General features: G+C 49.1%; 1 protein-coding gene across 1 annotated transcript in view; it reads left to right on the top strand.

Annotated features, from left to right (window-relative positions):
• Nucleotides 1-26,124, top strand: part of ITPK1 (inositol-tetrakisphosphate 1-kinase) — a 151,239-nt gene that overhangs the window by 107,156 nt on the left and 17,959 nt on the right. The window lies entirely within an intron of this gene.

Genomic DNA, 26,124 nt, shown 5'->3' with positions numbered 1-26,124 from the left:
CTTTGTCAGTGCTCAGGTGGCGCTCCGGCAGCACTAGCTGCACGCCAGCCACTGTATTAGCTAATTTCATCCTAAGGATGACCGTTCGAGAAAGGCACAGATCCCAGCCCATAGCGGGGAGGACGCTGACATGCACCGAGACTAGTTGGTTAAGACCGCAGAGCTACTAGGGGCAGCGCTGGGATTTGAACTCACCCCATTTGGGTATCCTCTTAGCCAGTGGCTCCTGAATCCGGCTCCCCACCCTACTGTGTCCTGCCTTCTCCACCCACGCTGTCCCTGAGCCTGACGACAAGGGGCCGAGGCCACGATGGAGGCAGTGGGGGGCTCTGGCACTGCTCCCGGGCGCCCTCTGGTGTCCAGGCGATGACAGTGTCCAGGGAAGGTCCCTGATGCCCACTTGGGAGAGAGACTGGCAGCTCTCCTTCAGTCATGGAGTCTCTGCCCCATATGGTTATTGAGGAGACAAAAGCCCTGTCCTCTTTGAGCACAGCAACACATTGTAGTGGAACAGAACAGGGCTTTGGCACTGACAAGCCTGTGCTTAAGTCTCAGCCCTGCCCGTGTGGCCTGGGCAGGCACTGACCCCTCTCTTGAGTCGTTTGCTCACCTGCGGGGCGGGGTTGCCATCGCCTGCAGGGAGCAGGCGTGCGGGAGGTCTGGCCCTATTCACTGCAGCAGTCGAGGCCCAGAGTGGGGCACCGGGTGCTCTCAGCTCCTCTCCTTGGTCCCACAGGGCGCCCGCAGCTTGGATGGGAGGGATGTGGCAGAAGCTGGTACTTAGTAATGGGGCCTGAAGTCATGAAGGACAAAGAGGACTGGGGTGTGGCCCCCCGAGGACTCTTGCTTCTGAGTCAGGGCCAGCCTCCAGCCCCGATTTTGTACAAGAGGCTGAAGTTCTAGATCAACCCGCCAGAAAATGCTTCATACACCTACCGGCTAGACTTGTGAGGAGCTGGGTGTCCTCCCCAACTCCAGGCCTGCCCCACCCACAGGGCCGAGGGTCTGGTGTCAGGGAGGACACTGCACCAGATCAGGCCTGGAGCAGGTGGCCATAGAAGAGGCTTGGACTCCGTGAGCTGACGGGGAGGCGGGCCTGTCGGATGGGCCCTTTCAGGATTTTGGGGCATCTCCGGAGAAACATTGGCCTCTTTTTCATGTCAGCCTTCTAGCCACCCAGGCAGAGAGACCCCATGTTCAGCTGGAGGTGGGGGTCTGCAGAGCAGGAGGGTGGGTTGGGCACGCTCTGTAGGGCCAAGGTGGGCCCCGCCTTGGCACTGGGAGGCAGCTGGTCCTAAACCTGGCCCAGCCCTGGGGACTTAAGTGAATCCCGAGTCCTGGTGATTCTCCCATTTCTCCTCTTGCCCAGAAGGTATGAGGAGAGCACGCTGGACCCGGCCTGGCCCGGAGTGGGCAGCTTCTCCTCTCTCCTTGTTGCTAATCCTCCCAGGGCGACTGTAATGCTCCCCTTTTTCAGTTGAGAAAATGGAGGCTGTGGACGAGATGCCTGACTTTCTGCTCATCTGCTGGCACACGGAGGTGCTCGGGCCTGCCCCATGCCTCCTTACCCTGCTGGGAACCCCTGTCTCCTTCTGACCCACAGATCTCCCACCCCACCCAGCCCTGATTGCTCCTCCAGGCCTGTCCCCGCAGCCCTGTGTGTGCAGGGCTGACCTGGGCCAGTAGGTGAACCAGACACCATCTTTGAGACCTGCCGCTCCCTTTCCCCTTGTTGAGATGACTGACCTCTGTAGACTTGAGACTCCCAGGAGCGTTTTTCCCCCTTCATGCTCAGTCCCCCAGTGCTCAGGTAAGAAATCTCAGCATCTCTTCCCTGGGACACAGTTGGACAGACAGATGCTCAAAACACTCTTGTTGGTCAGGTTGATCAGAAAGTATCAGACAGTGGTCATTTATGCTTCAGTGTGAACCTGAGACCACCTAGTGTCTTCCCAGCTCAGAGAGATCTTGAGCTCTTGACGCCCACAAAACTGTTCTCTGTATTTTTAAAGATGAGAAGAGAAGCTTGGAGAGGTTGAAGGACTAACTGTGGGCCACTCCATGCCTCTGACTCAGTCCAGTGCTCTTTCAGTGGGACGCATGCCTCTGCAGTGGTCCTTTCAGAAGCAGTGCTGTGGTGAATCTGGAGTCAGACGGCCTGGCCGTGTGCATGTAGACAAGTTATATAACTGCACAGAGCCTCAGCTTTCCTGTCTGTAAAATGGGGATAATGATAGTGGTCCCATCCTCACAGGGTTATCGTAAGGATTAAACTTTGTTATGCATTTAAGGCATAAATAGTCAATTGATGGTAATTCTCCTAGGTGACACTGTGTTGTGGGTTTCAGACCACACCCCGTACTTCTTTTTAGCAGTAAATGCATGCTGGCATCCTTGATTGTGGCCTCTGTGACTCCGTAAACAGGTCCCCGCCTCTGTTCCAGGGCAGTGCTCCCCCTCCCTCCATCCTTCCCGAGCACCCACACCCACATTTGTAAAAGCATCATGTGCGATTATTTTTAATTTTATCAGTTTTGTGGATTTATTGTGAAGTTTGCATTACAGTTGTCCTTCGGATTGGTTCCAGGACCCTCCATGGATACCAAAATCTGAGGCTGCTTAAGTCCCCTTATGTGAAATGACATAGTATTTGCACATCTTCCTGTATACCTTAAATCATTTCTAGATTGCTTATAATACCCAATACCATGTAAATGCTATGTAAATGGTTTTAAATACGATATAAATGCTATATACTTGCTGGCACATGGCAAATTAAAGTTTTGCTTTCTGGAACTTAATGGAGTTTGGGGATTTTTTTTCCTGAATATTTTCTCTTCATGGTTGGTTGAACTCCGTGATACAGAGGGCTGACAGAATACAATTTTTTAAGTATAATTTTTATTTTTAAGAAATTTCAGACTTCCCAAGAAAAGTTGCCCAAAATGCTACAAAGTGCCTGTATACCCTTTGCACAGCTGCGTCTGGTGTTAACATCTCCTGTAACCATGAAACAAGTCTCTAAGCCAGGACATTCCCGTCAGGAGCAATACTGCAATTAAACAATTTCTGTACTTGTCCTGTGCTACCCCATCCTCTGTCCCAGATCCCGTCTGGCCATCCTCCTGTGGTCTCCCCCTACCTGGAAAGGGGGCCACAGCTTGTTTGCCTTTCATGACCATGACACTTTGGAAGAGCCTTGACTGTTTATTTTGCCACGTGTCTCTCAGTTTGGGTTGATGTTTTCCCCTGATTAAGTGGAGGTTCGTGGAGGTTCGTGGAGGTTCTGCATTTGGGGCAGGGGCGCCGCACCAGCAATGCTGTTCCCGCCTCTAGTCAGGAGGGCGTGGCGTCGGTATGTCTTCCCTCTGGTTAACTGATTATTTTGTCAGACTGGTTGTCCTCTGCAAATTTCTGTTTTTCCTCTCTGTAGTTGGCAGTTATCTCATAAGGAGATACTTTGCAGCCATCCTGTTTCTTGTCATGCTTTTGCTGGCCTTTTTTTTTTTTTTAAAGCATCCATTGATGGTTCTTGATGACAGCACTTGCTATTGTGGTATTTGCAAATCATCTTTATACAGAATTTTAAAAAGCAGGCGTGCTTCCCTTCGCCCAGTTACACTGGAAAGTGACAGGGACTTCTCAGACATCTGTGAGTGGGGGCACCTCATGGAGCCCCAGCATGATCTCGTGTGTAAACAAAGGGAGAAGCAAAGATGAGAAGTAAGAAGAAAAAGGAAAAATTAGGGGTTGTGTCAGATATGTTGGAGAAATTGGGACTGGACACCTTTCTTTGCTGCAGGACTTCTCAGAGCCTTTAATGTGCTAATGTGAATCTTTAGTCTCCCAGAGGGAGGTATACTGAATTTTAGAAACTGATAGTTTAAATTCACTAATAAAGAAAAAATGCTAATTAAATTATGACACACTCTTGATGAGACACATCTCAACTTTAGAGATGGAAAATGAAAAAAAAACAAACAAACCACATCTTAGAGTCAGTGAAAGAGGTCTGCTGACCCCTAAGCCTGCACAGATCTCTCTGGGCTTGAATTCCCTCTATCAACAGTCAGGGTCCAGATTGCCAGTGACTCAAACCTGTTTAACCCCCACCTCACTTCTCAGAAGCAGCTGCTCTTAAGTGTGGAATTCACCCTTCTAAGGCCCTTCTCATGCATGTGTAAATACACATGTGCTTTAAAAAAAAACTGAAACAGCATCATATTATTTGTGTTCTCACATAACTTGCTTTTTCTCCCTCAAATGTATGTCTTGGCTTCTTTCCATGTCCATGAACATGAGGAAGGTTAGGTCTGATCTGCCCTTATTGATGGCAACATAATATTTCAGCATGTGAATGAAAAAAATCATAATTTGCTCAGTTACATTGGCCTCATAAAGCCATTCCAGTTTGGTCTGGATTTTTTCTTTGAACAAGCTGAGCTGCAATAAACACAGGTCTTCTCATAGTTTTGTAGAACTAATCCCCAGAAGTGGAATTTCCCAAAGACTATTATAAACATTTCTCACTTTGCTGATATTGTTGGATTGTTCTTCCAAAAGTTTGAGCAAATTTTACTCCTAATTGTGCACAGCTGCCAGGGAAATAACTGTCTTATCATAATTTGCATTTCTTCCATTATTGGCAAGATTGAGCATTTATTTCTTCATGTGTGTGTTGTCCCTTTGCGTTTCTTCTATGTCTGACTCCTTTCATGTCACTTGCCCATTTTTCTATTGGGTTGTTGGTCTTTGTCTTACTGATTGGCTAGGACCCTTTTTGGGTTAAGTTGTCTCACTCTTTAAAAATATGGACTGTTTCATTGCCGGAAACTTCATGTTTGCACTGGGGCCAAGCTGACATTTTCTGTCCTGCTTTTAGAATATGTCCTGCCAGAGAGAGCACTTAAATATTACTTTTAAGAAGCCTTGAAAACAAAAAAAAAAAGCTGCTGCGTTTTGGGAGTTGGAGCCGAGCAGGGCAGCGAGCCTTTGGGTCCGAAAGGGGCCATAAATCAGTGGAAGCAGCTGCCGTGGAGTTAATCCGCGTTTCCAGCAGCCGTTTCCATAAGCTGGCATGGGACTCAGGAATGTCCCTGTCTCTGCCTAGGCCCGTGTCTGGCTCCCCTGCTCCTGGCCTCAAGCTCGCCGGGTGCAAACAGCACGTTGTCCCCTTGTCGAGATGAAACAGGTCATTAGCTGAGTCAGCCGGGAGGGAAACTCCTTGTCCAGCTGGCAGGGCCACGTCAGGCCTGTGGCCTTTGTTTCCCTCTGTCCCTGCCCAGAAGCAGCCACTTCCCCCAATTTCAGACTGGCTCCCTGCCCTCCAGCATCTCCCCCGACAGCCTGCCTGTAGCCGGGGAGCTGGGGATCAGGCTGCTAGCGAGGAGATGGCAGCTGCAGCGGGGCCCTCGGGCCCCTCAAAAGCCTCCAGGGAGCAGAGAGGAGGTGGCCGCCACTGTTGAAATACCATGCCAGTGTCTCCAAATGACATAGTCAAGGCCCCCCTTTAAAAACTCTTAGTAGCCGAGCATATTGCTGCGTAACAGAGAACTCCAAACTGCGTGGCTTTCAGTAGCCCCCGTCTATTATCTCACAGTTCAGTAGGTCAGAAGTCTACCTGACGTGGCTGGTTTCTGGTCTCTGGAATCAAGGTGCCAGCTGGGCCGAGTTCTCGTTGGGAGGCCCCGAGGAAGAACCCGTTCCCAAGCTCACGCTTGTGGGCAGAAATGAATTCCTTGTGGCTGTAGGACTGAGGTCCCAGTTTCCTGGCTGGCTGTCAGCAGGGGGCCGCCCTCTGCGCCTGCAGCCCCCGCGTTCCTTCCCACGGGCTTCTCTACCTGCAGGCCAGCAGCAGCTGGCCAGCCCTCCCTGAGCCTCAGATTTCTTGACTTCTTCTTCCAACAGAACTGCTTTTCAAGGGCTCACGTGATTTAGTCAGGCCACCCAGATAATCTCCCCATTTTACGATCAATAGTGTAACATAACCTAATCACCATATTTAAAATCGTCGTATTTACAGTCCCTGGGATTATGCAAGGTATGCTGGGGACAGAATCTTTGGGGCCGTTTTTGGATTCTGCCTGTCACACTGAGCAAACAGTACACTTAAATGGAATTTGATTGATATTAAATATCTCTGTGCCCTGTGGTCTGTGCTGGGCATCTTAGGGCACATGGACCCTGCCCATCCCTCACCTGGTGACGTCTCGGCCCTCCCACTCCACACTGCAGCTCTGCCAAACCTCACTGGCTACCTTCCTTTCTTCTGACCTTGAAGACAGAACTTAACCTCTCAGCCTGTTTCCTCCCGCACACAGTGCAGGTGACAACCATAATCTCCCCCTTGGCATCACTAGAGGAATCAGCCATGGGAGCTGAGGCCGGCTGGCGAGTGGGGTGGGGCTGGCACAGATCTGCGTATCTGGCTGTCATTTGACGTCGGCCTGCCTGTGTGCCTCTCACGGGTCAGCTGTCAGCCTCCAGCCACCCGTTACTGTGTAAGCCGCAACAGTGGCTCAGAACAATCACAGGTTTGTTCTGCCCACGAATCTGGGGCTGGACTGGGCTCAGCCAGTGGGTTCTCCCATTGGATCCCATGTGGTTGTTCAGCGTGACACCCGCAGAGTAGCCCGACTTCTTGGCACCTCTGGGCCCCCGAGGTAGGTGTGTGCCCCAAGAAGGAGAGCCTTGTGGCCTGGGCTTGAGAGCCCGCACGCTGCAGGACCCCACGCTCGAGAGCATGCAGTTGGGGACATGCAATGGGAAGAGGCATGTTTTAGGCCTCACAGCTTTGCACAAAGCACAGCCCCTGTGTTCTCACTGCGTACACCTGAGGCCTCTGTGTTCTCAGCTCTGGGGGCCCCACACATACGGAGGTGAGCAAGACAGTCCTGGTCCTGCCAGGGAGACGGACACCCAGCAAAGCTTCATGGCAGGGTGACCGCATTCCAGTGGTGGGGTGCACACCCTGGGGCCCTGAGCCAGCACCCAGAGGCAGGGTCTTGCTTGAGAAATTGAGTGAAGCCTGTTTTGTCCAGGGCTTGACGGAAGAGGTGAGGGGGGCTGGAGGTATAGGCAGGGCCTTGGTCTTGGAGGACCTCGAGGACTGGTTAAGGAGCCTGGACTTGATCCTGAGGGCAGCAGGGCTGGGAGGGGTGTGGAGTGGGTGGTGCCGCCAGGCTGGGCCTTCACACGGCACGCCTGCCCCTCTCCCCCATGTGAGTGGCAGGGACAGGGTGAGCCCATCCACACTCAGGAAGGGTCACTTCTCCCCTTGCCTCCCCTCAGAGGGTCCTGGGGGGAGCACATCCAGGGCTGGCTCCTGGGCCCTGAGGCCTCCAGGTCACTGCCTGCTCTGTGCGGCCACGGGCCTGATGGACGGGGCCCTGGGCTTCCTGCATGTCCACTGTCCTCACGTGACCTTCCAAGGTGTCAGGCCCTTCTTCCCCTCAGACACTGGGTGAACTGGATGGTGAGCAGTGCCCAGAGTGCCCAGGAAAGGCTCGCCCTGGACTGCCCAGGAGCCCAGGTGGCACTGTCCACTGTTAGCCTCGCTCACCCTCCGGCTCCGTTTGAGCTCCTCAGTGCCTGAACAGTGGACAGGGCCTTCTCTCCTCCCTTTTCCCAGAGAGGGGACCTCACAGAGCACCTGTGTCCTATACCTGATACTCCTAGACAGTCCTAGCTCCGGGGGAGCCCTCAACCCCACTGTAGGTTCCAAATGGACGCCCAGGTCTTGGCTGGGCCTCAGAGCAGGAAGGAGCAGACCCTACTCTGACCAGCAGCAGCCAGGCCTCACCTGGTGCTTCCCACTGCACGGTCACCCCCGTGACTTATTTAGTCCTCACTGGTGTCCTCAGTGGTAGGTGCTGGTGTCACCCTCATCTTGTGGATGTGGAAACTGAGGCTCAGAGAGGCGGCCAGCCCAGGGCCAGATGGTGGACCTAGGCTTGGAGCCGAAGCACCTAGGCCACCACTGCGTACACCCGAGGCCTGCGAGGGGCTACGAGGATGAGGATCTGCCTCTCCTGGGATCAGCCCAAAGCCCTGCAGAGTTCCGAGCGGTTCCCATGAGTCAGGCTCCCCAGTCCCTACATCCCTAGGGCATGCAGCTTCAAGGGCTGGAACATCAAAGCCTTAAAACAAAACGTATGATTCCAATTTCATCTCATCTGGGGCTATGAATGGGTCTAAAGAGACACACGATGATGTCACTGTCGTCTGATTGTTTCCACCCTTTTGAAGCCTGACAGATTTCCCTGACAAATCCAGCCCCTGAGCCTCGAGAGGCCCTCAGGCTACAGGGAGAGAGGAGTCACCTTCTGTAGAGGGAATGCACAGTGAACTGGAAGTGGGTGTTGGGGCTCACTGGCTCAGGTCCGGTTCCTCACTGTAACTGGAGGGACCCAGCAGAGGTTCCGACTGACCTGAAGGAGGGGGAGGGGAGTGGAGACCTGGGCAGTGAGGGCTCCCCAGGAGAGGACGCCTCCTGAGGACAGCGGACCACCACCCTGGGGAGGGCGTGCGGTGTGCTGTGACTGGATGCTGGAGCCCTTCCTGGCCAGGCAGGGTGGACGGGACAGTGGGAGCAGCAGAGCTGTAGTGAGGATGGGGAATGCCCTCCGCAGGCCCAGGCCTGGCTCCCCATCGGAGACCAGTTCCAACTTCCGTCTCATCTCGTCCGTGAGCCTGTCATCCGCACACTTCCTGGACGCCTCCTCCTGGCCCAGGCCTGCAGTGCTCTCCCACCCCCGCTAGACTCTCCCGAGTCGCTGGGTGGCTGCCATTGTCAGGAGCCAGAAAGCCATTCAGATTCTTTTCAGAGCTGCTGTCAGGCTGAAATTTCGCCCAGAACACACAGAACGCCTTTCCTTGTCTGGAATTTGAGAGCACGTGCCTCCTGCCCCCTGACCTGCCCCCTGACAGCATAACAACAAGAGGAAGGTGACTTTGAACAACCAGGCACCAGCTGAGTCATGAGCACTGGAGTCTGCAGGTTGGCAGGCGAGGCCCTCAGGGCTTTACCCATGCAAGCCACGTGCCCACAGTCATCAGGGCTGTGCCGGACCAACAGTGCCACACGGTGGCCAGTCAGGGAGTGCAGGCTGCCTCTGTTCTCTCCCTGAGCTGGTCAGTTGTGCTCCCCCGAGCTCTCCCTTCTCCTTCTGTTTCCAGTGCTCACAGCTCACTTTTATTCTATCTCCGATTCGTCTCACACGTGTGCAGCTGTCAGAGAGTTCTTACAGACGGCTGCCACCTCAGAGCAGCGCTGGGCTAGGGGTAGGGCCAGGTCCTGACCCCAAGGAACATACCACCTGGTTGCTAAGTCAGAACCCAAACGTGGACATTTAGTAGGGTGCCAGAGATGAGCACCCAAACAAGGTAGTGATGCAGGAGAGAGGTGCTGGCGGAGCACGTGAGGCTGCCAGCAGAAGATGCTGGGGAGGCGCCACGGGGAGGTGTCACCCTTACGAGACGGCTCGTTCTCCCAGGAGCTTCAGTGATGCTGGCTCAGCAAGTTGTTGCCACTGGTGGGAGGAGGGGAGTCCCCGAGGTGTGGTGGGTGGGTGTGAGGAGACAGCTCTGCTTGGAGCCAGAGTTTGGCTGGGGAGGATCTTGGTTCTCTGCTCTGACAGGAGCCGGAGACTGTTAGTCTGCTGGGGCTGCCACGACAGACTGCGCGGCGTGGATCACAGAAGTGCATTTTCTCACAGTTCTGGAGGCTAGAAGCCCAAGATCAAGGAGCTGGCAGGGCTGGTTTTTTCTGAAGCCTCTCTCCTTGGCTTGTAGGCGGCCATCTCCTCCTGTGTCTTCTTATGGTCTTCCCTTTGTGTGTATCTGTGTCTGTCTCTTCTTCCTGAGAACATCAGTCAGATTGGACTATGGCCCACCCACAGGACCTCATTTTAACTTAATTACCTCTTTAAAGGCCCTGTCTCCAACACAGTACCACATTCTGGGGTCCTGAGGTGGGGACTTCAGCACATGATTTGGGGGGGCGGTACACAGCAGCCCACTGCAGGAAGGCAGACAGGGTCAGGTTAAAGGGGCCTAGACGGGCTTTGGACTTTCAGTCTTGTCGGTCTTGGACAATTATTGGGTTGAGAACGGCCCCAGTAGACAGGTGGGAGCTTTAGAAAGCTGGCCCAGGGTCCAGCAGCTGTGTTGGGTTAGAGGGTGGACAAGGTGGGCAGGATGCCAGGAATCCGGTGGCTTGTGGGTAGAGCAGCCTCAGTGGGGAGAAGATGCTTATGGGATAAGGCTATCAAGAAGGGGGCTCCTTGGTTAATAAACTCCAAGAGCATTTAGTCAGGCAGCTGGGAAGAAGCCCCGGCACCTGTTCTGTCACCTCGCAGGAAGGTCATCTGGGGACCACTCCTCGGGTGGGTGGTGCTGGGCAGTCTGGGGCGCTGCAGCTCCCCACACCCCAGGGCGGAGCCACCCCTCCCAGAGGGAACTGTATTTAGGAACTATTTCATAATTTTACAGTAGATTTTCTCATTATGGAGGAGTGGGGGATCCTGCGAAGCTGGTACTGTTGTCCTCATTCTCCAGCAAGGAAGCTGAGGCAGAAGTCAGGTCACTTGTCTGGGGTCACGCAGCCCATAGGAGGTGGGGCTGGGGTTCATGCCCAGGCAGCCTGAGTCCCCGCAGACCCTCTGGGTCTGTGCAAAGCCGTGGTGAGCTCTGAGAAGGCGCCTCCTAGGTGTGCGGAAGGGGAGGCTGCGAGGAGGGAGGAGGCCTGACCCAGGGCTTGGAGCACAAGCAGGAGCTTCCCAGGCCAAGAAGGGGCTGGAAGAAAGGGCTTACAGGGCTGAGGGGCCGGCGTGTGCAAGGGCCCAGGGCCTGTGAAGTCAGGGCGCTAGTTTCTCCTCAACTCTCAGCAGATGGAGTGAGGGCCCGGACCCTGTCCTGCTGACCCTGGCTGTGCGTGCTCCCAGTGATGCAGGGGTCTCCCCACTGCACCGCCCGAGTGAGGCTCTTTTCTTGCCATACGGCCTGGGCCCCTGGGAATGGGCAGTGGCTGAGGAAAGCAGGACTGAACCCAGCTTTGAGAGCAGCATCTGGGGCCCTGGGCCGAGTATGGGTGAACTTGCCTTTTGATAAGGCTACCTCCCCCGGGCCGGAAGAGCTGGGAGCCCAGGCCGGTGCTTAGTTCATTCACTTGTCTGCTGGGGATGCACCCATGAACACGGTCGACAAGGCCCCACCTTCATAGAGCCCCCACTCTGCCTGAAAGGTAGAGCCCTAAGTCAGGGCAGCAGCTTGCCAACTAAGGACAGAGGGCCCTCCCTGGTCTTTCCAGGATGCAGTTAGAATCCCCCTTATGAACCATGTGCTTCCGACTGCTGCCCTTCGGGGCTCCCCAGTCTGCCAGCCAGTAATCTGAGTCACACACTCCCTCACCCCTGCCTCCCGCACACGGGGTTGGGGAGCTCCTGTAGGCTCTACTTCTCTACCTGTTGGGAGCTGGGTGGTGAAGGGTCCCTGCCATTGCCTAACTCACGGTGGCACCTGGGAGCCCAGAGGCTCCCCCATCATGTGTGTGAGGAGGGTGTGAACAGTTGGCAGCTCCAGGCCCTTGCTCACCAGCACCCCCTTGCTCCTACCAAAAGCCAGCTTCTTTATCGGCATCTCGCAGATTGCACAGTGCTTTTCCCTCGTCCTTGATTCTCACTGCAACTCCAGCAGGTAGACAGACATGGTAAATTGTGACCCCCCCACTCTACTGATCAGGAGCCCAAGACCTGAAAGCCACGGGCATGCCAGGGCCCAGGAGGGCTGCTGGAACCCGCTTGCTGGTCTCCCGGCCCTGGTCCAGGGCTTTTGCTCACTGTGTCATGCCTGCAGCTCCCCTCACCAGCATCAGTGTCTCCGTGCCTGCCTCCCTCTGCTGGGGGGCCTGCTGGCCCCAGAGTGGCCCTGTCTGCAGGGGTGGGACCATTCACCTTGTCACCCACCATCCTTCCTCATAAAGGTACTGCCCAGATTTCTAAAAATGGGATTCCCTGGGCTGGGAAGGTGTGTGTGGTCAAGACCCTTCATTCCTGGTGCCCAAGCATGGTTCCTTTGGGAAACAACATGACTCTGTGTGGCAAGAACCATAGAAATGATGATTCCAGGGCACCCTGGAGCCCCACTTCTGGGAGCTTGGCCCGTGGAGATGATTTAGCACAAACATGAAGTCATATGTACGAGAGGTGGTCAGCCCTTGCTGTGCAGAGGAAAATTGGCACAAATACAAATGTCTGGCTTTAGGGGAACGTCGCCAGTCGGGTGACCAGTAAGTGCCAAATCATGGGAAAATACTGGTGCCAACAGCATCCAGTGAAAACAGTTAAAAAGGAAAGTCCAGCCACAACCAGAGCAAAGTAGATAAACAAGATGCTTCTGCAGGGGAAATCCTTCAGTGAAGTGAATGGCCTGGCTGAGAGGGGACGGATGTGACTGCTATCGTGTTTTCAGATGGAACAAACCGGGGAAGGGCAGGCCTCAGGGGAGTGGGGAGTGAGAACGTGACTGTGGCACGAGGGCCAGCCTGGAATGTGGGTCAGGTGGCACCAGCCAAACTGCCCACAGGCCTTACATCTGTCCAGATGTGGCCGCAGTGCCCAAGGAGCTGGCCTTGTGCGTACGGCACTGCTGAAGGTCAGTCCCTTCACTCACAAGCACTTGCTGAGCACCTGCTGTGTGCCTGCAGTGTTCCAGGTCCTGGGCCTGCAGCGGTGAACAAAGCCCACCCGCCCTGCCCTCGGGGAACCAAAGTTCTACAGAGGGAGACGGAGCCCCCACACACAGTAAGGTCCCCACCTGGCATGTTCCAGGTGAGTCCCCCTCTCTGCCCAGGACCACACAGTGGCTCCGGGCCCCGGGGCCCCTTCCCTGGTCTGTCTTCAGCTCCTCTTACTTCAGCACAGCCCTGGCTCATGGCTGTCATTCTCCGGGGCCCTGCCCTGCCCGGAAGCTGCAAAGGATTCCAGCCCTGTGTGTCCTCAGGGACTGTCCCTGCCCTTGGGTCTTGTTTTCATCAGATATCATCTGGGTGAAGAAGTTAAATCTGTCCTGGAGAAGGGAGCTGAGGCAGAGTCTCACAGCTGTCCCCAGGTCCAGCTCCGCTGGCACAGCAAGAAAGCCAAGGAGGGTGATGCCCAGCACCCGACATCCCCCGAAGCTGGGTGTGGACCAGTGGCCACGATTCAGATCCCCCCGCTCTCCTGTGGGTGGCCCAGCGGCCTCATCCAGTGTAGTAATAGAATTTGCAGCTGCTACTATGTGCCTGTTACGTGCCTGGCCTCCCAACAACCCTCTAGGGAGGCAGTGCTCGCTCCCATTTTACAGATGAGAAGAGCAAGGCCCAGCATTGTTCAGCCATTAGCCAAAGGTTACAGCTGATGAATAGATTACCCCAGGTTCAAAGTTAGGCTTCAAGCTGTACCTTCAAAGTGCCTTCCCTGCCTCTTCCTACCCTTGGTCATCCTCTTGTGTCACCTGTTTGTCTCTGGTCTTCTGTCCTCTCGTTAGTTCTGTAGCAGCTGCCACCAGTTGTGTGAGAGTGTGGCTACCTGGCAGAGTGGACGGGGCAGTGGTGTGACTCGGATGCCCGGGTTCTCGCTCTGACCCTGCTTGTGACTTGTGTGTGGACTTGGACTGTTCTCATCCCCTCACTAGACCTAGTGGGACTTGCCATCTCTGAGGACCTCTGGCTTCACGTTCTCCCATGAGGGTGGCACAGAGAGAAGAGGGGGTGTTCCAGGTTCCCAGGGGCTGATGTTTCAGGGCTCTTGACAGAGAACAACCCACCTTCTAACTGAAAAAAAGCCTCTTTCCAGCTCCCATCCAGAAATAAAGATGATACATAAATAAGCAATAGTAGCCTTTTTTCGGGGAACCAGAAATAGCCTCCCGGGCTCCAGTGCTGACTGATGGAGTCTTTATTCTATTTGGGGGAGAAGAGCTGCTGGCGCAGCTGTGATTTTCCCATGGTGGAGCTGGAGGAGCCTCTCCTGTGGCCGTCCCTCATAGAGGGCGGGGCTGGCGTGTCTCCTGTCACCAAGGCACTGGCTCCACTGCCTCGGGGCCTGGTTCCTCCCTCGATCCTCCCACTAAGGCGGATGACCTCTGTGTCCATGAGCTGATGTCACTGTCCTCATCTCAGAGGCTGGGTCCCTTTGTGTGTCCAGATGGCAGCATATCCTCAAGCAGGGCCTTTGCACTGACTGTTCCGCCTGCCAGGAGCACATCTCCCTCAGGTGCCTGACCTGATCGCTCGCCTTCCTGTGTCCTTGCTCAGTGGGGCACATCCCAGTCACACCCTCCATCTCCACTGGCACCACCTCGCGCTTCCCGTGTCTCCTGTCTAGCTGTACCGTTTACTTACCCATCTGATTTACTGTATGGTCCCTTTAGCTGGAATGTCAGCTCCACGAGACAGTGTTGTCTGTGTTCCTTTGTTGCTAGATCTCCAGCGCCTGGGATCTGCCTGAGCCTCAACACAGTTTTCCTTTGGTGACTGGTTGTTGAAGCCGAAATAGGAGCAGTACTTGTAATTTCTAACTTACTGTGACTTCACAGGCATGGCAGGATGATTTTGGCTATAAGCAGCCAGAAATTGGGTAAAACAGTAGAGTCATCGTGGTCTGCTCTCCCCAAGCTCAGAGTTGGGACAGGCCCTGGCCGTGGAGCAGCCCACAGCCCAGTGAGAGACATGGTCCCTCCCAGTCTCTGTCCTGCAGGCACAGGACTGCCTCCCCTCAAGGCCGACCCCTCGGATGGTGACTGAGCTTGACTATGGACTTTTCCAGCAGTGTGATCCGGCTGGTCTCAGTCCCAGGCCCACCGTGGGGAGGGAGCAGGGACGGCAGCCAGCGGTACCCGATGCTCAGGCTGTGGGTGGCAAGCTCCAAGTTAGCATAAAGGAGGAAGAGTGTGACACTGTGTATGTGGGTCCCTCTTTCTTGGTGCACTTGGTCCTTTGCCACCTAGGCTGGGTCCTGCCACCTCACAGGCCACCACCTCAGACACCAGAGCCTGAGATTTCAGAAAGGTGGGGTGTCTGTCCTAATGCTGGATGTGGCTCGTTCACTGGAAATGTCTTGTCTCTGCATTTCATCAAGACCCCAAACATGTCTCGGGGAGCGCTGTCCTTGTCCTTGTCCTTCTCAGATTCAGCCTGGACCCAGTGGGGGCAGGGGGTGGTGGACAGGGCTCTGCAAGTTTGCTGGAGAATTGAAGGAGACACTGTATGTGAAGCATTGATTTAGCCCAATGTCCCGCAGGGAACAGGTGCTCGGTGATGTCAGCTGCTGCCGCCAGGGTTTTGTCTTATTTTGTTTTATTATTTGTATAATTCACGTGTCATAAAACCAACCTTTTTAAACTATAGATACAGTTCAGTGATTCTGAATACATTCACCAAGTTGTGCAACCATCATGACTGCCTAATTGCAGAACATTTTCATCATCCTGGAAAGAAATGTTACCTGGATGCAGTCACTCCCCATTCCAGCCACCTCCACCCTAATTCCTGGCAACCACCGATCTCCTTTATCTCCATGGATTTGCCTGTTCTGGACATTTCAGATAAATGAAGTCATATGTTATGGCTTTTGTGAGCAGCTTCCTTCGTTTAGCATAATGTTTTCGAGGTTCATCTATGTTGTATCAGGAATCAGTGCTTCATTCCTTTTCATGACTGAGTATCACTCCGTTGCATGGATGTGCCACATTTTGTTTATCCACTCGTCAGTTGATGGACAGTTGGGTTGTTGCCACTTTCTGGCTGTTACGAATAACGCTGCTGCTGTGAGCATTCCTGGACGGGTTTCTGAGTGGACATAAGTTTCCGTTCTCTTGGTTATATATCTGGAAGGGGACTGCCGAGTCATACTGGAACCATGTTTTAACCATTTGAAGAACGGCCAGACTGTTTCTCAAAGCAGCTGTGCCATTTTACATTTCCACCAGTGGTGTCACTACACTTGGTACTGTCTTTGTCTTTTTGGTTGTAGGCAGCCTAAGAGGTGTGGTTTTAATCTTCACTTCCCTGATGGCCAGTGATATTGAGCATCCTTTCCGGTGCTTGTTGGCCATTTGTATGTCTTATTTTGGGAACTGTCCATTCAGACCGTTTGCCCATTTTTTAATTGGGTCATTTTTGGGGTCTTATTATGGTGTAGTTGTTAATAGTTCTTCATATATATTTGGATACTAGACCCTTAACAGATATATGATTTACAATATTTCCGCCCATTCTGTGGGATGTCTTTTCACTTTCTGGTAGTGTCCTTTGAAGCACAAAAGTTTTAAATTTTGATGATGCCCAACGTGTCTATTTTTACTTTGGTTGCTTGTGCTTTTAGTGTCTGAAACCACGTCTAATCCAAGGTCATGAAGTTTTACACCTGTGTTTTCTTTTAAGAGTTTTATAGTTTTAGCTTTTATGTTTAGATCATGATTACTTGGAATCTGTTTTTGTATGTGGTGCGAGGTGGGGCTCCAGCCTCATTCTTTTGCCTGTGGATATCTAGCCGTCCGAGTACTGTTTGTTGAAAAGAATATTTTTCCCTTGGTCTCAGTACCCTTGTGAAAAAATTCAGTTGACTATAGAGGTATGGTTTATCTCTGGACTCTCAGTTCTATTCCATTTATCCATATATCTGTTCTTTTGCAAGTTTCACACTGTCTTGGTTATGTTAGCTTTCTTTTGAAATTGGGAAGTGTAAGTCCTCTAACTTTGTTCTTCTTTTTCAAAATTGTTTTGGCTCTCTGGACCCATTGTGTTTTCATATGAATTTTGTGATCAGCTTGTCAGTTCCTGCAAAAAGAAAGCTGGCATTTTGAAGGGGATTGTATTGAATCTGTAGACCTGTGTGGGGGCGTTTCCAGCTTAATAACATTAAGTGTCCTATCCATGAACATAGCATAGCATGTCTTTGCATTTATTGAGGTCTTCTTTTTTTTTACATTTTTTTATTGATTCATAATCATTTTACAGTGTTGTGTCAAATTCCAGTGTTCAGCACAATTTTTCAGTCATTCATGGACATATACACACTCATTGTCACATTTTTTTTCCTCTGTGATTTATCATAACATTTTGTGTATATTTCCCTGTGCTATACAGTGTAATCTTGTTTATCTATTCTACAATTTTGAAATCCCAGTCTATCCCTTCCCACCCTCTACCCCCCACCGGTAACCACAAGTCTGTATTCTCTGTCCATGAGTCTATTTCTGTCCTGTATTTATGCTTTGTTTTTGTTTGTTTGTTTGTTTTTGTTTTTTAGATTCCACATATGAGTGATCTCATATGGTATTTTTCTTTCTCTTTCTGGCTTACTTCACTTAGAATGACATTCTCTAGGAGCATCCATGTTGCTGCAAATGGCATTATGTTGTCGGTTTTTATGGCTGAGTAGTATTCCATTGTATAAATATACCACATCTTCTTTATCCAATCACCTGTTGATGGACATTTAGGCTGTTTCCATGTTTTGGCTATTGTAAATAGTGCTGCTATGAACATTGGGGTGCAGGTGTCATCCTGAAGTAGATTTCCTTCTGGGTACAAGCCCAGGAGTGGGATTCCTGGGTCATATGGTAAGTCTATTCCTAGTCTTTTGAGGAATCTCCACACTGTTTTCCATAGTGGCTGCACCAAACTGCATTCCCACCAGCAGTGTAGGAGGGTTCCCCTTTCTCCACAGCCTCTCCAGCATTTGTCATTTGTGGATTTTTGAATGACGGCCATTCTAACTGGCGTGAGGGATACCTCATTGTAGTTTTGATTTGCATTTCTCTGATAATTAGTGATATTGAGCATTTTTTCATGTGCTTTTTGATCATTTGTATGTCTTCCTTGGAGAGTTGCTTGTTTAGGTCTTCTGCCCATTTTTGGATTGGGTTGTTTTTTTTTTCTTATTGAGTCGTATGAGCTGCTTATATATTTTGGAGATCAAGCCTTTGTCGGTTTCACTTGCAAAAATTTTCTCCCATTCCGTAGGTTTTCTTCTTGTTTTATTTCTGGTTTCCTTTGCTCTGCAGAAGCTTGTAAGTTTCATTAGGTCCCATTTGTTTATTCTTGCTTTTATTTCTTCTAGGAGAAAATTTTTGAAATGTATGTCAGATAATGTTTTGCCTATGTTTTCCTCTAGGAGGTTTATTGTATCTTGTCTTATGTTTAAGTCTTTAATCCATTTTGAGTTGATTTTTGTATATGGTGTAAGGGTGTGTTCTAGCTTCATTGTTTTACATGCTGCTGTCCAGTTTTCCCAACACCATTTGCTGAAGAGACTGTCTTTATTCCATTGTATATTCTTGCCTCCTTTGTCGAAGATGAGTTGACCAAAAGTTTGTGGGTTCATTTCTGGGCTCTCTATTCTGTTCCATTGGTCTATATGTCTGTTTTGGTACCAATACCATGCTGTCTTGATGACTGTAGCTCTATAGTATTGTCTGAAGTCTGGGAGAGTTATTCCTCCAGCCTCTTTTTTTCTCTTCAGTAATGCTTTAGCAATTCTAGGTCTTTGATGGTTCCATATAAATTTTATTATGATTTGTTCTAGTTCTGTGAAATATGTCCTGGGTAGTTGGATAGGGATTGCATTAAATCTGTAGATTGCCTTGGGCAGTGTGACCATTTTAACAATATTGATTCTTCTAATCCAAGAGCATGGAATATCTTTCCATTTTTTAAAGTCTTCTTTAATTTCCTTCATCAATGGTTTATAGTTTTCTGTGTATAATTCTTTCACCTCCTTGGTTAGATTTATTCCCAGATATTTTATTACTTTGGGTGCTATTTTAAAGGGGATTGTTTCTTTACTTTCTTTTTCTGTTGATTTATCGTTAGTGTAAAGAAAGGCAACTGATTTTTGAACATTAATTTTGTAACCTGCTACCTTGCTGAATTCTTCGATCAGCTCTAGTAGCTTTTTTGTGGACCTTTTAGGGTTTTCTATATATAGTAACATGTCGTCAGCATATAATGACAGTTTTACCTCTTCTTTTCCAATTTGGATCCCTTTTATTTCTTTCTCTTGCCTGATTGCTGTGGCTAGGACTTCCAGGACTGTATTGAATAGGAGTGGTGATAGTGGGCATCCTTGTCTTGTCCCAGATTTTAGTGGGAAGCTTTTGAGTTTTTCACCGTTGAGAACTATGCTGGCTATAGGTTTGTCATATATAGCTTTTATTATGTTGAGATATGTTCCCTCTATACCCACTTTGGCGAGAGTTTTTATCATAAATGGGTGTTGAATTTTATCAAATGCTTTTTCTGCATCGATTGAGATGATCATGTGGTTTTTGTCCTTTCTCTTGTTGATGTGATGTATTACATTGATTGATTTGCGTATGTTGAACCAGCCTTGTGTCCCTGGGATGAACCCCACTTGGTCATGATGAATAATCTTTTTTATGTGTTGTTGGATTCTATTTGCTAAAATTTTGGTGAGGATTTTGGCGTTTATGTTCATCAGTGATATTGGCCTATAATTCTCTTTTTTTGTAGTGTCTTTGCCTGGTTTTGGTATCAGGGTGATGGTGGCTTCATAGAATGAGTTTGGGAGTATTCCCTCCTTTTCAATCGTCTGGAAGAGTTTGAGAAGGACTGGTATGAGTTCTTCTTTGTATGTTTGGTAGAATTCCCCGGTGAAGCCGTCCGGTCCTGGACTTTTATTTGTAGGGAGGTTTTTAATTGCTATTTCTATTTCCTTTCTAGTGATCGGATTGTTCAAGTGTTCAGTTTCTTCTTGATTCAATTTTGGTGGACAGTATGTTTCCAGAAACTTGTCCATCTCCTCTAGGTTACCCAGTTTGGTTCCATATAGTTTTTCATAATATTCTCGTATGATATTCTGTATTTCTATTTTGTTTGTTGTAATTTCTCCATTTTCCTTTCTTATTTTGCTAATTTGTGCTCTCTCTTTTTTCTTCTTTGTGAGTTTGGCCAGAGGTTTGTCGATTTTATTTACTTTTTCAAAAAACCAGCTTTTGGTTTGGTTGATTTTTTTCTATGGTCTTGTTAATCTCTATTGTATTTAATTCCTCTCTGATCTTTATTATTTCCTTCCTTCTGCTGCTTTTTGGGGCTTTTTGTTCTTCTTTTTCTAATTGATTCAGGTGGTGGGTTAACTTGTTTATTTGAGATTGTTCTTCTTTTTTGAGGAAGGCCTGTATCGCTATAAACTTCCCTCTTAGCACTGCCTTTGCTGTGTCCCATAGGTTTTGAGTGGTTGTGCTTTCATTATCATTTGTCTCAAGGTATTTTTTAATTTCAGCTTTGATTTCCTCATTGATCCATTGTTTTTTCAATAACATATTGTTTAATCTCCATGCTTTTCTTTTTTTCTCCTTTGTTTCTCTGTTGTTGATTTCCAGTTTCATGGCATTGTGGTCAGTAAAGATGCTTGAGATAATTTCTATCTTCTTAAATTTGTTGAGGTTTCTTTTGTGTCCAAGTACATGATCGATCCTGGAAAATGTTCCATGTGCACTTGAAAAGAATGTATATTCTATTTTTGGGGGGTGTAATGCTCTGAAAATATCCACCAAATCTAGTTTTTCTATTGTAGTATTTAATTTCTCTGTTGCCTTGTTTATTTTCTGTCTGGAAGATCTGTCTAGTGATGTTAATGCAGTGTTAAAATCTCCAACTATGATTGTATTCCCATCAATATCGCCCTTTATCTCTGTTAGTAATTCTTGTATGTACTTAGGTGCTCCTATATTGGGTGCATATATATTAACGAGTGTAATATCTTCATCTTGTATCACTCCTTTAATCATTATAAAATGTCCTTCTTTATCTTTCTTTATGGCCTTTGTTTTAAAGTCTATTTTGTCTGAAATCAGTACTGCAACACCTGCTTTTTTGGCTTTTCCATTTGCATGGAATATCCTTTTCCATCCTTTCACTCTCAATCTATATGTGTCCTTCTCCCTAAAGTGGGTCTCTTGTATGCAGCATATTGAAGGTTCTTGCTTTATTATCCAGTCTGCCGCTCTATGTCTTTTGACTGGAGCATTTAGTCCATTAACATTTACAGTAATTAATGATAGATGTGTGTTTATTGCCATTTTGAACTTATCTTTGCAGTTGAATTGGTATATCCTCTTTGTTCCTTTCTTCTTCCTTTTGAGGTTTGGTAATTTTCCTTTGTATTATCATGGATTTTATTTAATTTTTGTGACTCCCTTGTAAATTTTTGACTTGTGGTTACCCTTTTTTGTAAATCTATTAACCTATACCCGTTTTTATTAAACTGATAATAACGTGATCTCAAACCCATCCTACTGTTAAAAAAATTTAAAAAAGAAAGAAAAAAAATTCTATATTTCCCTGCCTCCCTCTCCCACTCTCAGTGATTTGTATGTCTTCTTTTATAATTTCGTGTTTTCTTTATTTGTAATTCATGAGTTATCACCTTTCCAGTTGTACGTTTCTCATTTCTGTAGCATCCTGCTGCTTTTCTATTTAGAATAGCCCTTTCAATATTTCTTTTAGCATGGGTTTAGTGTTGCTAAACTCCTGCAGCTTTTTTTTGTCTGTGAAACTCTTTATTTCTCCTTCTATCCTAAAGGATAGCCTTGCTGGATAAAGTATCCTAGGCTGCATCTTTTTTTCATTCAGGGCTTTGAATATATCTTGCCACTCCCTTCTGGCCTGTAGTGTTTGTGTAGAGAAATCAGCTGAGAGCCTTATGGGGGTTCCCTTGTAATTCACTCTTTGCTTTTCTCTTGCTGCCTTTAGAATCATTTCTTTATCCTTGACTCTGGCCATCTTGATTATGATATGTCTTGGTGTGGGTCTATTTGGGTTCTTCCTGTTTGGGACCCTCTGAGCTTCCTGTACTTGTATATCTGATTCCTTCTTTAAGTTTGGGAAGTTTTCAGTCATGATTTCTTCAAAAACCTTTTCAATCCCCTTTGAACCTTCTTCCCCTTCTGGGACCCCTATTATGCGAAGATTGGGACGCTTTATATTATCCCATAGGTCCCTTATGCTATTATCATTATTTTTTATTTGCTTATCTTGTAGTTCTTCTGAATGGGTGCTTTCTGTTGCCCTGTCTTCTAGATCACTAATTCGTTCCTCTGCATTAACTAGTCGGCTTTGCACAGCTGTTAGATCATTCCTCATCTCTGTCAATGAGTTTTCCCGTTTTGCTTGGCTCTTCTTTATAGCTTCAGTTTCATTTTTGACATATTTTATTTCTCTAAGCACTATCTCTTTTAATTCCTTCAGCAATTTGATCACTCCTTTTTTGAAATCTTGATCTAGTAGGCTATCGATGTCTATTTCATTGAGCTTTCTTTCAGGGGATTCCTCTTGTTCTTTAAATTGGGAAAGGTTTCTCTGCTTCTTCATCTTGCTCATACCTCTCTGGCACTGTGGTTTATGGAGTATCAGTTGTCTATTTTGGATCTTAAGGATTTTATCTATCTAATGCCTATTTAGGAATAGAACTTAGGGAAAAAAAAGAAAGAAAAAAAAGAAAAAAATAAGAGAGAGAGAGAAAGATTTTTAAAAGAAGGGAGAAAGAGGGTTTGAAAACAGTGTATAATGAATAATAGAAGAGCGGGTTGAAGCAGAGTATTAATCGGGTGGAGACGTCCTTTTAAAACCTTTAAAAAAAAGGGGGATGGGGAGATGAATGTATGTGTTTGAAGCCTGTGTCTAATCAATAACAGGACATCAAAACCCAAGAGAAATAGAAATGAATTAAGAAGTAAAAATTAAGAGACTAATTGAAAATAGAACAGGTAAAAACAGATTAAAAACAAAACAAAACAAAAACAAAAACAAAAACAAAAAAAGGGGGGGGGGTTTGTCGGTGTTCTCCTGGAGTCTGTGTGCTTTTAATGTGAAGTCCTTCTGTCTTCGTCCTGTTTTGGAAGCTCAGCTTGTTTTCAGAGGCCCTCCGTTGGCGCCCTCTTCTGTGCTGCTCCCAGCACCTGTCGGCAAGCAGATCGCGCCTCCTCCTAACACGGGGTCAGATGCAGCTCTCCTCTGCTGCGGGCGGGCGGGTCACTGCCCCTCCGGATGCCGCAGTCAGATGTTGCAGACTGGCCAGGCAGGAGGGCGGGTTGTGCCCCCTCCCAGCACCTCGGTCAGGGGTTGTGTTCCTGCCCGACAGGCGGGGGGCCGCTCTTTCCCTGCCTGCGCCGCCGGTAGCTCCGCTGCTCTGTGCGGCTGCGCGCTCTGCGCCGGCGCTCCGCCCTGGCCGCGCTTATTGAGGTCTTCTTTAATGTTTTTTAACACAATGTTGTAGTTTTCAGCTTTTAAATCTTTGCTAAATTTTCTTTTTCTTCCTTCCTTCCTTCCTTCCTTCCTTTCTTTCTTTCTTTCTTTCTTTCTTTCTTTCTTTCTTTCTTTCTTTCTTTCTTTCTTTCTTTTTGATGATATTATAAATGGAACTATTTTCTTAGTTTCTTGTTTGGGTTGTTCATTCCAAGGGTATGGAAATACAATTGCTTTTTGTATATTGAACTTGTAACTTACAATCTTGCTGAACTGGTTTATTAGCTCTAGTAGATTGGGGGGGTTGTGTTTGTGTGTGTGTGTATTCCTTGGAATTTTCTATATGAGATCATGTTATCTTGCAAATAGAAGTTGTTTTACTTCTTTCCAATCTGCATGCTTTTTATTTCACTTCCTCCCCTAACGGCCCTGGCTGGGACCTCCAGGGCAGTGTTGCACAGAAGCGGCAAGAACAGATGGTCTTGTCTTTTTCCCGACCTTAGGGGGAACGATCCAGTCTTTCACCGTTAAGTATGATATTAGCTGTGGGTTTTCGTAGGTGCCCTCTATCAGGTTGAGGAAATTCCCTCCTATGCCTAGTTTGTTAAGTGTTTTTATCATAAAAGGGCACTGGATTTTGTCAGGTGCCTTTTCTGCACCTATTGATGAGATCATGTGGTCTTGTCCTTTTTTCTGTAGATATGAAATGGACACTTTTTCTACTAGGGAGGCTGTGGTCAGCGGTGTGGACTTGGGAGCCAGTTGCCCAGGGATGACCCCCAGCTGCGCCCCTTACTCACTGTGTGCCTCTGGGCAGGGAGCCTTCTCTGTGCCCCGTTTTCCTTGTCTGTAAAATGGAGGTGACAGCCCCGCCTTGTGGGGTTCTTTGAGAGTAAATGATTGCTTAGCAGACTGTGTGGAGCAGTGTCTGGCACCTAACAAGTAGGGTTTATTGACTGTCGGCTGCTGGCAGTGACGTCACGTGAAAGCTTTGATGGGCTGGGCTGGGAGGGCATGTGCGGCGGGGCATTGAAGGGGGATCTAAAAGCCCAGCAGATTCACCTGCTCTGAAAAATCTGGAAGCTCTGACAGGAGGTGGTCTGTCAGACTCTAGGGATCTCTGAGTCTTCCCCTGGGAGGGCTGGGTCCAGGGCAGGGCCTGTGTCAGGCCAGGTGGGCGCCTGCCACCACATCCTCCAGTTTGTTAGGCCTGGAGCACCCGCCCCGTTAAAGCTGGGCTGTAGGGGCTGCATGTTAACAGCTTGGAGCCTTTGCACAGAGCCCCTCCCCCCTCCACAGAGCCCCTCCCCCCTCCACAGTCGTGCGAGGGCCTGCCAGCCCCTCCCCAGTGTTTCCACCCCAGCTCTGACTCTGGGCAGAGGATGCAGAAACCGGCCCCTGTTTAGGTAACGGCTTAACAGCTAAGAGCCAGGACATCTCACCCCACCGTACCTCCCTGTTCTAATTTTCCTGGCTTCTCTTTTCCTGGCCTGCCACGTGAGCCTGGCTCCTTGTCCTGGCTCTGTATTTGACTGTCAGGTGACCTTGGGCAAAGACTGCATCTTGGGTCCTCTGTTTCGGCATCTGTCCACTGGGACACTGTCAAAGCCCTCGGAGGATGAAATCCGAATGCTCTGTGCAGAGGGCCAGCAGCTCTGTCCACCAGGGCTCGACAAACACTGACTCCCTCCTAGGGTCCCCAGGAAACTCTGCAACCCTCAGAATCCACCAACATTAGAGTTTGACTTTGCTGGTGGGAAGCAGGGAGGGAGATGAAAACACTTTTTAATATACCCTATGTCATTCTTGGCACTCGCTTTTATGAGATATGTGAAGCTGGATCTTACCTTGGTTTAATATACTGACCTCGCCAGCCAAGTAGCTAGAAGCTGCTGGAGACAAGCTGCTTTGTTGTTTACTTTTGGTTCAGTTTCCAAGTTTGGGGGGGTTGCCCCCACCCCATTAAATGCTCAACCTTTCCTGGCCCCTGTGCCCAGAAATACAGGGTGGTCCTACCTCCTGAGGAGCTGGTGCCTGTTGGGGAAGAGGGTAGACCAGAAGGAGTAATAACAAACCAGTAATGCAGTTTAACAATCAGCGGAGAAATTCAGAATGCATTTTGTTTTCCCACAAATAACCTGCTTTGCTCACACTCGGTGCCTGGCACCAGGAGCGTCCTGAAGGACAGAGCTGACAGACCCAGCTCTCAGCTTTTCAGAAAACTAAACACTCCTAGAACCCCTTGGGTGGGTGCACAGTGGAGCACCCCTGTGAGACCAGGGATTCGGGAGAGCGGACTTGCTGGCTCAGTGGGGAGGTGGGGGGTGCTGGGCCAGGACTGGAGGGTGATGGGTGTGCTTGAGTGTGGCCGATAGATGTGATAATTGTGTCCAGAGCTGCGTTTTGTTTTCCGCCTCTGTTAGGAAGTGAGAGGGCGGGGCCCTGCGTCTCCCCACGAGGAGTCCCTTTGTGACTACGCACTCGCCCTCAGCGCCCTCCCCATGGGGTTATTTGCAGACTTCAGAGGTGATGTACGCAAAGCCCTCAGCGCAGTGATAGACCCCGGGTGAGAGCTGAATGTCTGCTGTCATTCCTGGGATTATCGTTAAGCCGACACAGTGTATGGAGGGGAAAGTCTTCATTGACCCAGAAAAGTGTTCAGAGTTGATTGAGTGAAAATTCGGGTTACAGAGCAGCATCCTGTTGGGAAACTCTGGGTGTGTAAATGTCACATGCGCAAGCACAGGCTAAGGAGGTGGAGGTAATCCGGGTCGTGTCTGTGACTGTGTCTGGTTTTTACTTTTCTTTGATCTTCAGGGTTTGTTGTTATAATATATATTGGTTTTGTCACTCCAGAAATGCTATCAGAAAATGTAATT

This window comes from Vicugna pacos, chromosome 6 (genome assembly GCF_048564905.1).
Source record: "Vicugna pacos chromosome 6, VicPac4, whole genome shotgun sequence".
NCBI lineage: Eukaryota > Metazoa > Chordata > Mammalia > Artiodactyla > Camelidae > Vicugna > Vicugna pacos.
Note: the sequence above shows the minus strand (reverse complement) of the source record. Positions and strands in the feature narration are given on the sequence as shown.